Here is a 14149-nt window from a genome sequence, read left to right on the forward strand (position 1 = left end):
AGAGAATCTCTGAAGCATGACCAGAGCGGGCCCCTCGTATGCAGTTAGTGGGCCCCACTTATGAAAATTTCTGGATCCGCCACTGGGACCTTGGTCATCAATTCTCATCGTGTAGATAGACCTTTCTAAACTTAAATGAAAAGATTACGAACGTTTATTTTCAGATTGATAAAGTCTTTTGCATCAGTCGACATTATCTTCGATTCAAATACTAATGATCTGATAACCGCTATACATGTATACTTTTACGACGGGGATAGTTTTCTTATAAGTATTTAAAGTTACTGCAGTAAGCTCCCTTGTAAGTTTGATGTTGTAATCAATCTATTATTTTGTACAATCTTTATATACTATAAAATTGTATAGTTTAAATTTGTTATTCGTTTAATAGTAAAATATAATAATTTATATTCTATCAAAAATATAAACAAGGTAACTTGAAAGTCTGTGATTCATTCATCACCGAAGTTCAATTCAGAAGTCAGGCGGTGGTCTTTTGTGTCCATATCATGGTGTAAGAACACCGCGATGTTTACATTGGCAATATTAACTATCAATGACTGTGACAAGAAAGGCATACATTGTACATGAAACGACAAATAATTAAACTTAAATACAAAACTTTTCTTTAATGAAATCAAAAACGAAAAACGGAAATACTTTTGATTTTTATTTTGGTTTTAGAGAAATCAAAAAAAAAATGAAAACACTTTCGTTTTCCATTTTGTTCTTCGAGAAATCAAAAATTAAAACGAAAACACTTTTGTTTTTTGTTTTTGATATTTCAAAACGAAAAACGAGTGTACGCAAATATACACGGACCATGTACACACAATAAATTATATGAATAATAATGGAAGTTAAGAATTTTGAATAAGAAGAAGATATGTTGAAACTCTTCATTTAAGCCTACAAAATATTGTAGTCATTATTTACCAATATAGCTGTCAGACATCTTATACAACCAAACTTGAGTTACAAAATTGCTGATGCAAAACACTAGTACATAATTATCATTATAAGGTACAAATATGACCATTGTTGATTGTTGTAGACAGCGTGGTTATGCGAATATGAACGATTCAGGAAGTGCAAATCTTTGGCATGAGTATGCAGAACATAATAATTAATCATAATTCTGTTTGATTGCATTACCTCCGATCTGTTAACAAATAGATTTTATCACAGACATTATAAATGTGTTTACAATTTATAATGTCTATTTAAAATTAGAGTCCAGCATGTACATATAAAAACAGTCTGTGGTATTGTATACAACTGTATTGTTTATATGAAATAGAATAATTGAAAAGTAAATTATCAGAATTTAAAATGATTTACATTAGTTACACTGGTCATTCAAAAATGCGCCCATTTCAAAAATAAAAAACACATCGGATAGAAAATACTTCTTCCAAATGTCTTAAGACAGGGCTTTCAAAAATGTATATTCAATAGAGTATACTTTTTTACAATTAACCCATAAGTATATGAAAAAAATGTCAAATTATCTTGTTGACTATTATTCTTTGATATTTTTGAATTACTGAACAATGTATGCAGGTAATAATTTTGGTGGTACAAGTTTATGTGGTAATTTTTTTTTACGTGTATTTAATAGTTTAAAATCGAGATAAAATAGTAATGTGTGCGTGGTGTGCATACACAACAAGTCATAAGAACCAATATACACGATATTATGATCTTTTTTTTTAAATTTCAGAACCATCCCCCAAAAAGAAATCTCCATTTTGTAATAGATGTTCTTCATATAAACCCTGATCGTGATGTTTAGCTTATTAAAACAGCAACTTCGTCAATTTCCAATACAAACAAAATAAAACATGCCGATATTTTTAAAAGGAAAGGAAACACGACAAAAAAAACTAACATATCAACTCCTTTGTGCAAAATTTTGCTAAATGTAGATCACTTTCGGTCATATCGCTCTTGCATGTTTAGTATTAATCCTCCTCTGCCTATTTTGCTTTTGTTTGAGCGTTAGTGATCAAAGTAATCTTTAAACACATGAACTAATAGTGTATATGTGCATGTCCCAAATCAGGAGCCCGTCGTTCAGTAGTTTCCTAAAAAATATGACTGCTAATGTGGATGGAGGTGGGCATTTGTTAATGCAATATTTTTCGCATATACATTGACATTTGTAAAAAGACGCAGATACCTTCTATGCAAAGGTTATAAATTAAAATTGTTTGTATATAAACAAACTACATGTATGTTAAAATTGTCAGTAAATATATGTTGGCGGGACTCTGTAACGTTTGAACTATATACCTGTTTTATTTTAAACAATAGGCTGAATTTATATATTTTATCTAAACTTCATTTTAACAAGAAGGTTTTTTTTAAGAAAAAAGAACAGACACTGTACATAGCTTTACAAACATACTGCTTTCGTCTGTGCTCGGTCTTAGTTACGTTTAGGAACCCTTTGTATACACTTTATTCATCGGCAGTTTATACGCATTGCAAAGGAAAGCAATCTGTATTTTTTATATCTCATAAATACGTTTAAATTTTAGTCAATATTAACATTTTTTTTCAAGTTGATAGCAAACACTTCAGCTGTAATTTTGTTATCAACACGTTATGTTTGATGAATAAAACACTAATTATACATAGAAAACTCCGCGAATCGGTCACTGTATGCTATTTTAGATTATTTTGGAAATATTATGTTCGTGAGAAACTTCTTCTTTTTCAAGTAAGTTTCTTTTTTTTTTAATTAATCAAAGTTTTATTGCACTTTTGCTGTTAACAGTTTACTCAATCTACAGCTTCAATTAAGTATCCCTTAAATTAGTCATTGAATATTTAAGGAAAAATATTCAATAAGTATATTTATGAAGTTAGTTGGATTTATTATACATAATAGCAGTTCTACATAGTACTGTAGATTCATTAATTTTCGTTGGATACCAATTTTCGTGGATTTCGTGGTTACAGGTGAACCACGAAATTAAATGTTCCACGAATGACAAATTTACTATAGGCTTGCATGTAGACTGCATCAAAACAACGAAATTAAATATCCACGAACATGCAAGTTTTTCCTAATCCACGAAAATTGGTACCCACGAAAATAAATGAATCCACAGTATAATGTCATACCGATATACGGTACGTTTCTTAACCTAAACTGTATATGATTTATTTATTGAAGCTTCACTGAACCGTAAAATTGATGATGATCCTTGATACTGACAGCATGACTTTTCAGCCGACCGTAGAATTTCGAAGTTTTTTGTTAGTTTACTACGTGTAATTATGAAAAGGAGTCTTAAATGATTAGGTAAAACCGTTGTTTTTTCCACATATTATATGAACAACATATTTTTTCAGTAAATGGTATTTTTTGCGATCAAACCAAAGATCAAGAGAAAATATCGAAAGTACACGTGGTATAATTAACGATACATGAATGCAGTATCCAAGCATTGTATTGTGTAAACTAATAACAATATCAATTCAGTGTAGCTATAATAGATATGCTAAATTATATATAAACATGATAAAAGAGTAGAATAGCGAATTTCATTTGATGCATAAATTGTACTGGGTCGATACCTCTGCTGGTGGACTATCAGTCCCCGAGGGTATCATCAGCTCAGTAGTCAGTATTTCGGTACTGACATGATTTAACAAACTTTACTAAAATTTGTCCGTTTATAAATTTATAAATTATTAAGAAACTAAGGTTTCAACTCCCTCAGGCAAAGTTGGCTTTAGATGAATTTGGCTTTTTATTTTAGGTATTTTTGACATACAGCTCTTCAACGGTTTCGGTACTTATACATCTTTGGATTTCAAACGTTTGGCTTTGAGCGTTCCTGATGAAGGTAAATCCAGAAAAGCGCTTCGGACGCAAGATTTTAATAACGTGTTGTTTTCAATATTTTTTGTATCACCTGACCGGACACATGCATGTCATGTGCAGTCATGAACCAACTAGGTCACAGCTTGAATTCATTCACAATTATAGAAATTCGAAATGTTCCAAAGTTTTAAGTATGATTCTCTTATTTTTTTTTCCTCTAATTTTATTTATGTTAATTATGTCCCTGATTTCATTTTGGAATATTTTCAAAATATCAATGACCTTGTCTTTTAAGTAAGTTTCAACAAAAACCGTCTATATAATTACCATATGAACTCGTAGTAGACATTTGCGGAAACTCTAAAATTACACTTTAGACTTACGAATCCAGGTGAAAAAAAACAAGGGGTCATCTCAAAATACAAAAACAAACCAACAATACATGTACAAAATAGCAAATGGTGTCTTCTATAAAAAAAATCATATGTCAGAAGCGCTTTTCTGAATTTACCATCAGGAACACACACAGCCAAATACTTGAAGACAAGGATTTTTAAGACCGAATATGTAGATAGATGTATGATATGATCAGCAAGAGATATAGACTTCCCCCGCAAAACAGGGTTCTTTTAATGCAATGGTTAGTATACGAAAACAAGCAAAAATATTGATCACATGGTACTCTACTGCAGGATTACAACTTTGTATCCGCAACAGTTGCGTTGCCGATTTAAATAGATTGTGATTTTTTTTTTATAATTTATTCTCGCCTGCTACTCTTTTGAATGTTTTATCCCTAACAGTCAATTGAATTTGCGTATAAACTTAGTGTTGAACTAAACAACGTCGCAGTGAGAGATCACGGACAGTTTTTGGGGTTTGAATACCCCTTTTCTTGCCGATCTATGCTTTTGATTAGGGACATTTGGTCCCCCCTCCCCCTTTATCGTTGGTTGGAATCCTCTTCGGAGAATGGCTGGATCGACCCCTGCGTCGTCAGTGCACTCTATATTACAATTCCATGAAAATACTACCAGTCTCGGAACGGAGGTTAAATTTACAATGTAGTTAATGTTTCGAACATACCAGCTCCACCTATGTTAATGGAGGATAATTATCGACACCGCGAAAAAAACTCCATACCTAATGATTCCAGGGATCTTTTTATAATAATTGCATGAAGAAAACCCGAGAACATAGATAGCACAGTTTTAACTATTTGACTACAGCTATTTTACATTTCAACTGAGTCTGTCGAACAGTATAAAATATATTTCCGACAAAGAAAAGTTCGTCGATAACTGTTTTTTGGTTTTTTTTTTCCCTTGAATAGTTGTAGTATTTTTCTATTGAAACCAAAAACGTAGACAAAAGTGTTTGTTCTATTCAGGAAAAATAAAAGATTTCAAAATTATACCGAACGGCAAGTGAAATTTCATGAAGAATAAACAGCTAAAAAAAACGTACGCTGTATTTCCTCATTCTCTTTAAAACAAAATAAAAGAGAGAAAATATGTCTTAGCATCACCATGCTCCATTGTTGATTGCACCTTTCTTAAGCTTACACAAAGCATGGCTGACTTTTTTTCAGCAATTGTCTCAATCTATCAACTGCAACGACAATTGCGATATTTTGTGTGTCTCATGTTAAATTTATTTCTAAAATAATGTTAGTTCATTCTATCATATTTCGTACAATTGCAGCATTTTCAACCTTGGATTACGGCGTATGCAATAATTAATGTTAACACATTGCTGGAAAATATATTTGAAAAAACTTATTAAACTACAAGAAAACTTCTCTATCGTTACATTGTTTTGGATCGACGGTTTATTTTTACACTTTGAGAAAGCCCAAGATTTAAATGCTACATGTGAGTGTGATTGTCGTCCTAATCGTAGGTGTATGACAGTTTCCGTAAATGTCTAGTAGTAACTTTCATTGAACAAATACATTCGACACCACTCCATGCGTAAACATAAGAGCACTAAAATATGTCGAACGACCACATTTCAAGAATGTAATATAAAACTACTGCATGACTTGTCTTTAATAAAACATTTACAAGAACACCGGTTTAATCAATAGTCGGGGTTTGCAACTGTTTAGTATCTGTATTTACATAGACATAGACATCTGGTTAAAAACTATATTCATCTTGATAATTAGACAGTTAAACAATTTATAACATAAAACAATATAATAAGGTCAGAGACACCTTTTTTTTTTTTTACATCTAACGGTTATATCTACGTGCATGTTAAAAGATATAATCAGTATGATCGGTGTAAGGGTTATAGCGTTGTAGATATAGGGTAATTATGTTATCTAAAAAAAATGAATATGTTTACTAAACGCAAGGAATAAATTAACGATTCAGAATAACATCAGTTTACACACATGCTGTTAACATTCATACATGAAAAGACAAGTTGCATACGTTTACAGCACCACACGTTTCGAATCATTCAATTTCGTTCATGAACGAATTTTTGAATGAACGAAACACACAATAAAAATGAATTAAAAACGTAACGAAAGCAAAAAAAAGAGGAAATATTAAGTGTCTTAGAAAATGTATTCTGGAAATATAAATAAAAACAAAAATTAACCCATTACAAATCAGATCAAGAACAACAATTACAAATTAATCACGCCATTTGTATCTTGATTTCAAGTATCAAGCTTATTTAATTATATACGTACCATGTTTATTTTAATTATTTGACAATTATCTTGTTAGCTGTGTGCTAATTTATGTAGTTTTGAAATAAAACTGGATAAATACTGACAATATCGTTGTTGTAATCATTTTATCAAAACCAATAACGTCGTCAAAAGGATGTTTCAAATAAATTGAGAAAAATTAAAAATATGTATACGCACGAATGTGTATGATGTACTTATCTTGGGTATACTATGGAAATCAAATAAGAATCATTCAGATGTGGTTTAATTGTCTTTAACTTAATATTACATGGAAATAATATGTGTAATGAGAAAATATTTTTACTCCAAGGAAAATGGAAGTCAAGAAAGAAATTTTGTTCGTGTTTGTTTTAAGTAAACTGTATTGTTATACATTATGCCGTTAGATTTCTCAATTAAATTGTTTCTATTAAAGATAGTATACACAAATGCAGTTTTTAGCCGGTCTTAGGCTATACAACAGATCATTGTCTCATTGCTCATTCAGTTGGAAAGCCAAAACGATCGGTATTAACATGAACATAAGATAAGAAACCTACTACGTCAAACACATTTTGACAATATCTTAGATATTTCACTTTATCGTCTTTCCCTACGCCTATATAACCCTGCTCTGTCGCTTCGTAATTCTCGTATAAAGACTTCAAAACGAGACCAGGCATTATCAGCGACGTGACAATGTGAGAGGAGAAGTTGTCAGCGACGTCACAATGCGAGAGGAGAAGTTATCAGGCTTGCTTTCGTGAAGCGTAAAACTGTAGGGAGACAGAAAAGACCAGTAATATAACGATAAAAAGATAATCGGGTTTACTACGTATAGGTATAGTAAAATATCAGCCGCTCGACACAATGTGAAACTTGTTAGCTCGTTCGCTGCGCTCACTCGCCAAAAAAGCCTCACATTGTGGCTCGCGGCTGATATTTTACGATACCAATGTGTAGAAAACCCGATAATCTATACATAATGATCAACTTAAAAATAGTGTCACAGAATTTTCAAAAACACGGGTGTATTATTTTTAGAGTGCTTCGTTCTATTTTTTGCTTATTATTATGACATGACATATATCATTGAAAAACCCAATGTTCTATCGTCCTGATTTATACGTTGGAACCCAATCTTAACGTAGAAACTGACAAAGGGTTACATATACAGATAGTTTATAACGGTACCACTGCACGCACAAGTATATAAGTCAATCGTATCAGATGTAGTGTATTATTTTACCTCATTGTTATCGTACACTTTTTTACACACATATATGGGCATGTTTGGCATAACTCTTAGACTAACAACTAATTGGCTAACAACAAAATGACGACTGTAGTCGACTAAATACATACAGGGCATTGTTCTACACGTATAATTTTCAGTTATAGAATAGTATTATCAAGTTGAGCAAGTATTCTTTTGTAAATTAACACAAACCGGTTACAGGTTTAACGACTCACGGAATTAAAAAAAATTAGAGCAGATGAAAGCAGGTAAAGATAAAACGACACCAATACATTACATAGATTTAAATCGCAGTTTTTAATGAGAAGCTTTTTTGCTAGAAACAGGAATACTGTGTGTTAACACGCAGTTATTTATTTTCTTTATGTCGTATTAACGTCGCCAAATCAAAATACATATTATTTTTTATCTTTTAAACACAATTATCAATTATGTTATGTCCATCCCCATTACAGATATATGTTTTGCCACGAAATACAGAAACAAAAACTGTCAATCACACGCGATATTAGTATGCACATTCCATTCTCAATTTTACATAATTGATGTTATTTAAGAACACGGTCGTACAATATATTTAACATATTTGTTTTACTATTGCATTTTGTGTTTGTCCTTCCCTTGCGGTTAATGTTTTTGTTATTATAATTATAGACTCGAATAATTAGCATATCTGAATATCATGAATGATGTTTGTATAACCTCGATTTTTTTTCAAACAAACTTTAGATAACATCTTTCATGTGTGCAATGAGAAAAAATAATTTTTTCAAGAATGAGAAAATATCAAACATCAAAAATGCCTAACAATATACAATATTTACTAATGGAATAATACAATACATTATATAATTATACATACATGATGTCAATGGTACGCAGTGGGGTAATAAACATACAAAAAACAAGATTTTTACTTCCATTTTCATCATACTAATTCAAATTATACGACCGAAAAACCTCAATCAACTGGCTTTTATATCAACAAAACAGGGTTTCTAGTAACATGATAACATAATTGATTGCTATTCAATGAAAGACATCGTACTAAAGTAAATTTTTTAAAACCAGTTTTCGGCTTCACAATTGATTATTATCTCATTGCTGCTCGTTCAGTCGGAAAGCTATATCAATTTTGTATAAATATAGACAGGGAAACTGGTAATTGAAACCGTTCTGTATTACATGTACAATGTCGTTTGTTCTGTTGGTCAATTACTCCTTTCGTGTAACATTAAATGTCTTAATTGCCTGTTTTAATTTTACGAAAAGACAGAATGTCCTCATATCTAATAACATGCAAATATTTTTGGATATGTCAGAGACAAATTCAAGATATCTTGGATAGTTCAATATACTTATAAACTTCACAATATTGTCACACGAATCTCTAATAAACGTGAAATAAAGAAGAAAAAACGACGTTCTAGGTCAGTGGCTACAAAACAAAGATAAGTTCTGACGTGTTTGCTTGTATTTTTCGAGATCCTGGGTCCTTCATACGCTATATTATGTTTGCAAACGTTTACTGACAACTATATAAAGCCAATTACTGCTAAGAAAACAATCATATATCTGAGACTAAATTATGTTAACTTTTACGTTTTTGTTTAAAAATAAAATTTGGCTAAATTTTTCTTTGTCATATAACAAATTAAACTTAACTTCGACAATAATTATATCAGTGATCCAAAATACGACAGAAACAAAGCTAACAGCAACATACAATCTTCTATGTATTTAAAGAACAAAGAATGTATTGGAGATTTAGACGAAAACAAACATAAACTTATTCGAAAACTGACTATTTTTGATGTAATTGAATTGTATTTTTCTAGATGGCTTTAATTGGCCTTTAATTTTTTTTGGTTTCAAGTTTTGGTGTTCGTGTACAATGAAGAGAAAAAAGTGCTTACATAATATGATTCATTGATTCACTTTATTTTGGTAGGCAATATTTATTTTTTTTGTTTGGGAGGAAGCAGGGGGGAGGGGGAGGGCTTTTTCAAATACCATGATATTTATTAAAAGAAAATGTGGTTTAACTGCAAATAATACAACTCGCCACAAGAAACCACATGGTACGGAATTTATCAATAATAGGTAACATATGGCCTTCAACAATGAGCAAATCCCATACCACATAGTCACCTATAAAAAGCTCCTAAATAACAAATGTAAAACAATTCATACGAGAAAACTAAATGCCTAATGTTTGTACTTAAATGAACGAAAACAAATATGTAACACATCAACAAACAATAGCCACTGAATTACAAGCGAAGTTAAACATGTAAGAAGGATCCGAACCCTCTCCCTAACCGGGGACAGTGGTGTATTATTTCAACATAAGAACGAATCAGTTGAAAAAGGCCATACTCATCAGATGGATACAAATAGAAATATTCACAGAGTGGATGTGAATGGGTACGTATATCCCATCAAATAAAAGACACTACGTACATATCTAAGAGTACTCGCAGTTACTGACAGCTAGTTGAAATACACTAACAACTAATACAACAATCATTTATCTAAGACTACATTATCAATCCGTGCACATCAAACATCCAATGGATTTAGTGTAAAGATGTCATAAACAGTAAGGAAAAAATCATGACCTTGTACGATGCAAACATACAGGTATAGACAGAGTGTAGATCCATGAATGTGTATATGTATATAACAATAATATTAAGTTTGCTTTTAATTTACTTATAGCAAAATCAATAGCAATACCAAGTTGACACAATTAAAACAATATTCAATGATATAATTATAGTGTTGAATCAGTAAACTTTTATAGTAAGTGTATTTTAAGGATCGATAAGTTCACAGGGATCGTTTCTATATTTCTGGGCACTGTAAACACGTTTCTGTAAAAATGAGGGTGTGCTATACCGTTTGAAATACGTTTTCTACAGGTAAATCGAATTGGTGGAACGTAATTAAATATCTATATCTCGTAGAAATGAACGAAAGAGGAGTTGGTTTTATTGGCAACTCGAATAATGTTGTCTCACTGGTGTGCTCATCTTCAAGTGCTAGTGTTTCAACATGTGTAACTCATATGCAATATTCTGTGATGAAGTCTTGCTCAAATAATATTTTGTTAATTATATATATATATCGATCCGATGGATACATCTGTTGTAGGGTTGTCACTGACTCAGACGTACTTATGCATACAATTATTTTCTGTGACTGTATCTTACATTAATTTGTAGGATCCTTTACTATAGATAATTTAGCTGATCTGTAACAATAACATCTTCATGCCTTATATATCATGTACTGTAGTACGCCGCTAGATTAAAACTGACGTGGAAAGGTAACATATGGCCACCAAAAGCTCTTTTTTTTTGAGAGCCCAGGTGGTCGTGTGGTCTAGCGGGACGGCTGCAGTGCAGGCGATTTGGTGTCACGATATCACAGTTGCATGGGTTCGAATCCCGGCGAGGGAAGAACCAAACATTTGCGAAAGCAAATTTTCAGATCTAACATTGTTGGGTTGATGTTTAGACGAGTTGTATATACATTATGTACACAGCCATGTATCACCATCTTTGATGGCGATCCGATGGATACATCTGTTGTAGGGTTGTCACTGACTCAGACGTACTTATGCATATAATTATTTTCTGTGACTGTATCTTACATTAATTTGTAGGATCCTTTACTATAGATAATTTAGCTGATCTGTAACAATGACATCTTCATGCCTTATATATCATGTACTGTAGTACGCCGCTAGATTAAAACTGACGTGGAAAGGTAACATATGGCCACCGACAGCTCTTTTTTTTGAGAGCCCAGGTGGTCGTGTGGTCTAGCGGGACGGCTGCAGTGCAGGCGATTTGGTGTCACGATATCACAGTAGCATGGGTTCGAATCCCGGCGAGGGAAGAACCAAAAATTTGCGAAAGCATCCCGAAAATGGATTAACAAACTCTTAGTAGTAGTTATTGATTTTCTTTAAGATAAAAAATGATATACACATAAGGTTTATTTTAAATACAATTGCTGAAGACCGCTCGAAGAGGCCAACATGAGTACAGGTACCTGATTTGTAATATGATTAAGCATAAACCTTAAATATAAAACGCGAAAAGACACATTACACATACGTATGTAATAGGTTAATTGAAAATAAAGACAAGACAACAAACGAAACACGATATATGTTACGTACTGGTTTGCCATATCTCATGGTTTCACCGACATACAACGTCGCATTTTCACATCGATTTAAGAAAACAGTTGAAATACATATGACGCGGGTTTGTTGTCACTGAAGATCTGTCAAACACTCTTCTGTTGAAATAAAAAAAAAATGCCATAATTTATCTTTGATATTCATTAGTGGGATGCTGTTAAATTGACAATTTTCCATTGTCGTTCGAATCAGAAAATAACAATTTGCTTGTAGTTTTAAGACATTTATGTAAATCGTCCTTGTTTTATTACCAATGTTGGTTTTACTAAATGTAAGAAGATCCATATTTAATAAAAAAAATCCTTGATTGTCTATGCAAGCGGTGTGAATGCAAACAACATTACAGTACAATATGCCATACTTTTTATACTTATTTGTTCTTTACTACAAAATGTTTCCCTGTTTCGGATTAAAGTTCTCATGGTTATTGTCCAACAGTGGTTATGAACAACGCCTCTTAATAATTGTATTTGATAATGACAAATCGTCACGAATCATGTTATATGTGCATTGTACTTTTTGTTTGCATTCACACATAAATAGCAAGGATTTTTTTTGAAACATGATATTTCACATGAGTGTTTTTAACCTACAAGCATTTTTTTCTAAATCGAAAACTAACATGGATGCCACCATCAATTTAAAAACTTACAATTTTATATCAATACAAAAACAAATTAAGTTATACGTAACAATAATGGGGTATATTATTACAAGATTGGTGTCAAATATCGATGCTGTTGTTAACAACTTAGTTGCTTTAATGCGTTGTTTAAAATCAAATTAAAGTAATCTAACTTTTTGGGAGCTAAAATAGTACTAGTACTTTAGTCATGTTATTGATTTTATAATTTCTTGTTTGCTGTAGTTTGTCATGTTAAAAATAATTTGTTTGCATGTGTCAGTTGGTGGTTACTTATGTCGGTTGTTACTTTGTTTCTGTATAATGCCTTAAATGTATATGGTCTATGTTAATATCTTAGTTTCAGAATTTCATGCTTGAGTGTTTCTGTTTACACAGAAGTTTGAACCAAAGATATAATTGTTTAGTATGATGTATTCTACTACGGGTTTCGATTTGTTTAACATAATAGAAAATAATAAACAAAACCATGGATTGAACAAAATAATCAAATTAAATAATTAATAATGGGATTATATCAAAATATATAGAGAAATAACGAATACATTGATGGTCCTTAATCATTCTATTACGTCTAGCTTATACTTGGTGATGAGTAAGACGTTGTGACATTTCGAGCGGTTGTTCTGAAAATCGTTTATAATCCAATTATTGGAAATGTCGAATTCAAATGAAACATATATGCTAAATTAACTATTTCGACATATGTTCACATTATTTCAATAAGAACTGTACTCATGTGGTCAAGTGGAAAATAGAGTATACTACTGTAGCACGTTGAACACAGTGCTTACATTCAGCAATCAAATTTTGTAGCTTTATTATCGCAAGTGGGTAATCATAGTGATCACAGGAATGCTGTTATATATATTGAATAGAAAATGTAAAAGGGAAACATGTCAAAGCCACATTTACCCGACAAAAGAGAGCCAAATGGTACAAATTAGTCTTCATCATAGCACGGGCTTAAGATGGCCTCTAAGCAGTAATGCAAACTTGTTCATCAAAATGGACGCCCTAATTAACATCGGTACGTACAAACGATCATACTAACAACACGAAACACATACACAAACACAGGACAACCAAAGGCTGGAGGTTTCTGTTTTTGAAAGGTGCGAAATGAAGTTAGTCAAACACGTTTGTGGTGGTAAAACCTTCTTAATCCAGCAATCGGGGAAGAAGAAAAAAATATGTTTAAATGATTCTTCAAATATAGTTTTTACGGTTTTGAATTCACTCATAAATATTGATATCCCCCAAAACATGTTCATAGGTCGACATTTTTTCTTATCTAAATTTGTTGTATTAAATAGAGCTATCACTAAAGTAATTTCAACTGAACGATAACGTGTCGATATTTATGATCCGGTTATACATGCATATGAGTGTTCGCATGTATAAGTTTACATGAGCTACATTAAAAAAATCGTGAATAACATTATCTGTAAAATTCCTTATATGGACTCTTTAATATACCACGTTGAAATGTTTTTAAAAGGTTA

General features: G+C 31.8%; 1 protein-coding gene and 1 long non-coding RNA gene across 2 annotated transcripts in view; both read right to left on the minus strand.

The window, feature by feature from the left end:
- The window catches only part of LOC134684236 (low-density lipoprotein receptor-related protein 6-like), an 828684-nt gene that overhangs the window by 684193 nt on the left and 130342 nt on the right, over window positions 1-14149 (minus strand). The gene's annotated exons all lie outside the window — the stretch shown is intronic.
- The window catches only part of LOC134684235 (uncharacterized), a 160859-nt gene that overhangs the window by 114726 nt on the left and 31984 nt on the right, over window positions 1-14149 (minus strand). The gene's annotated exons all lie outside the window — the stretch shown is intronic.

This window comes from Mytilus trossulus, chromosome 9, assembly GCF_036588685.1.
Source record: "Mytilus trossulus isolate FHL-02 chromosome 9, PNRI_Mtr1.1.1.hap1, whole genome shotgun sequence".
NCBI lineage: Eukaryota > Metazoa > Mollusca > Bivalvia > Mytilida > Mytilidae > Mytilus > Mytilus trossulus.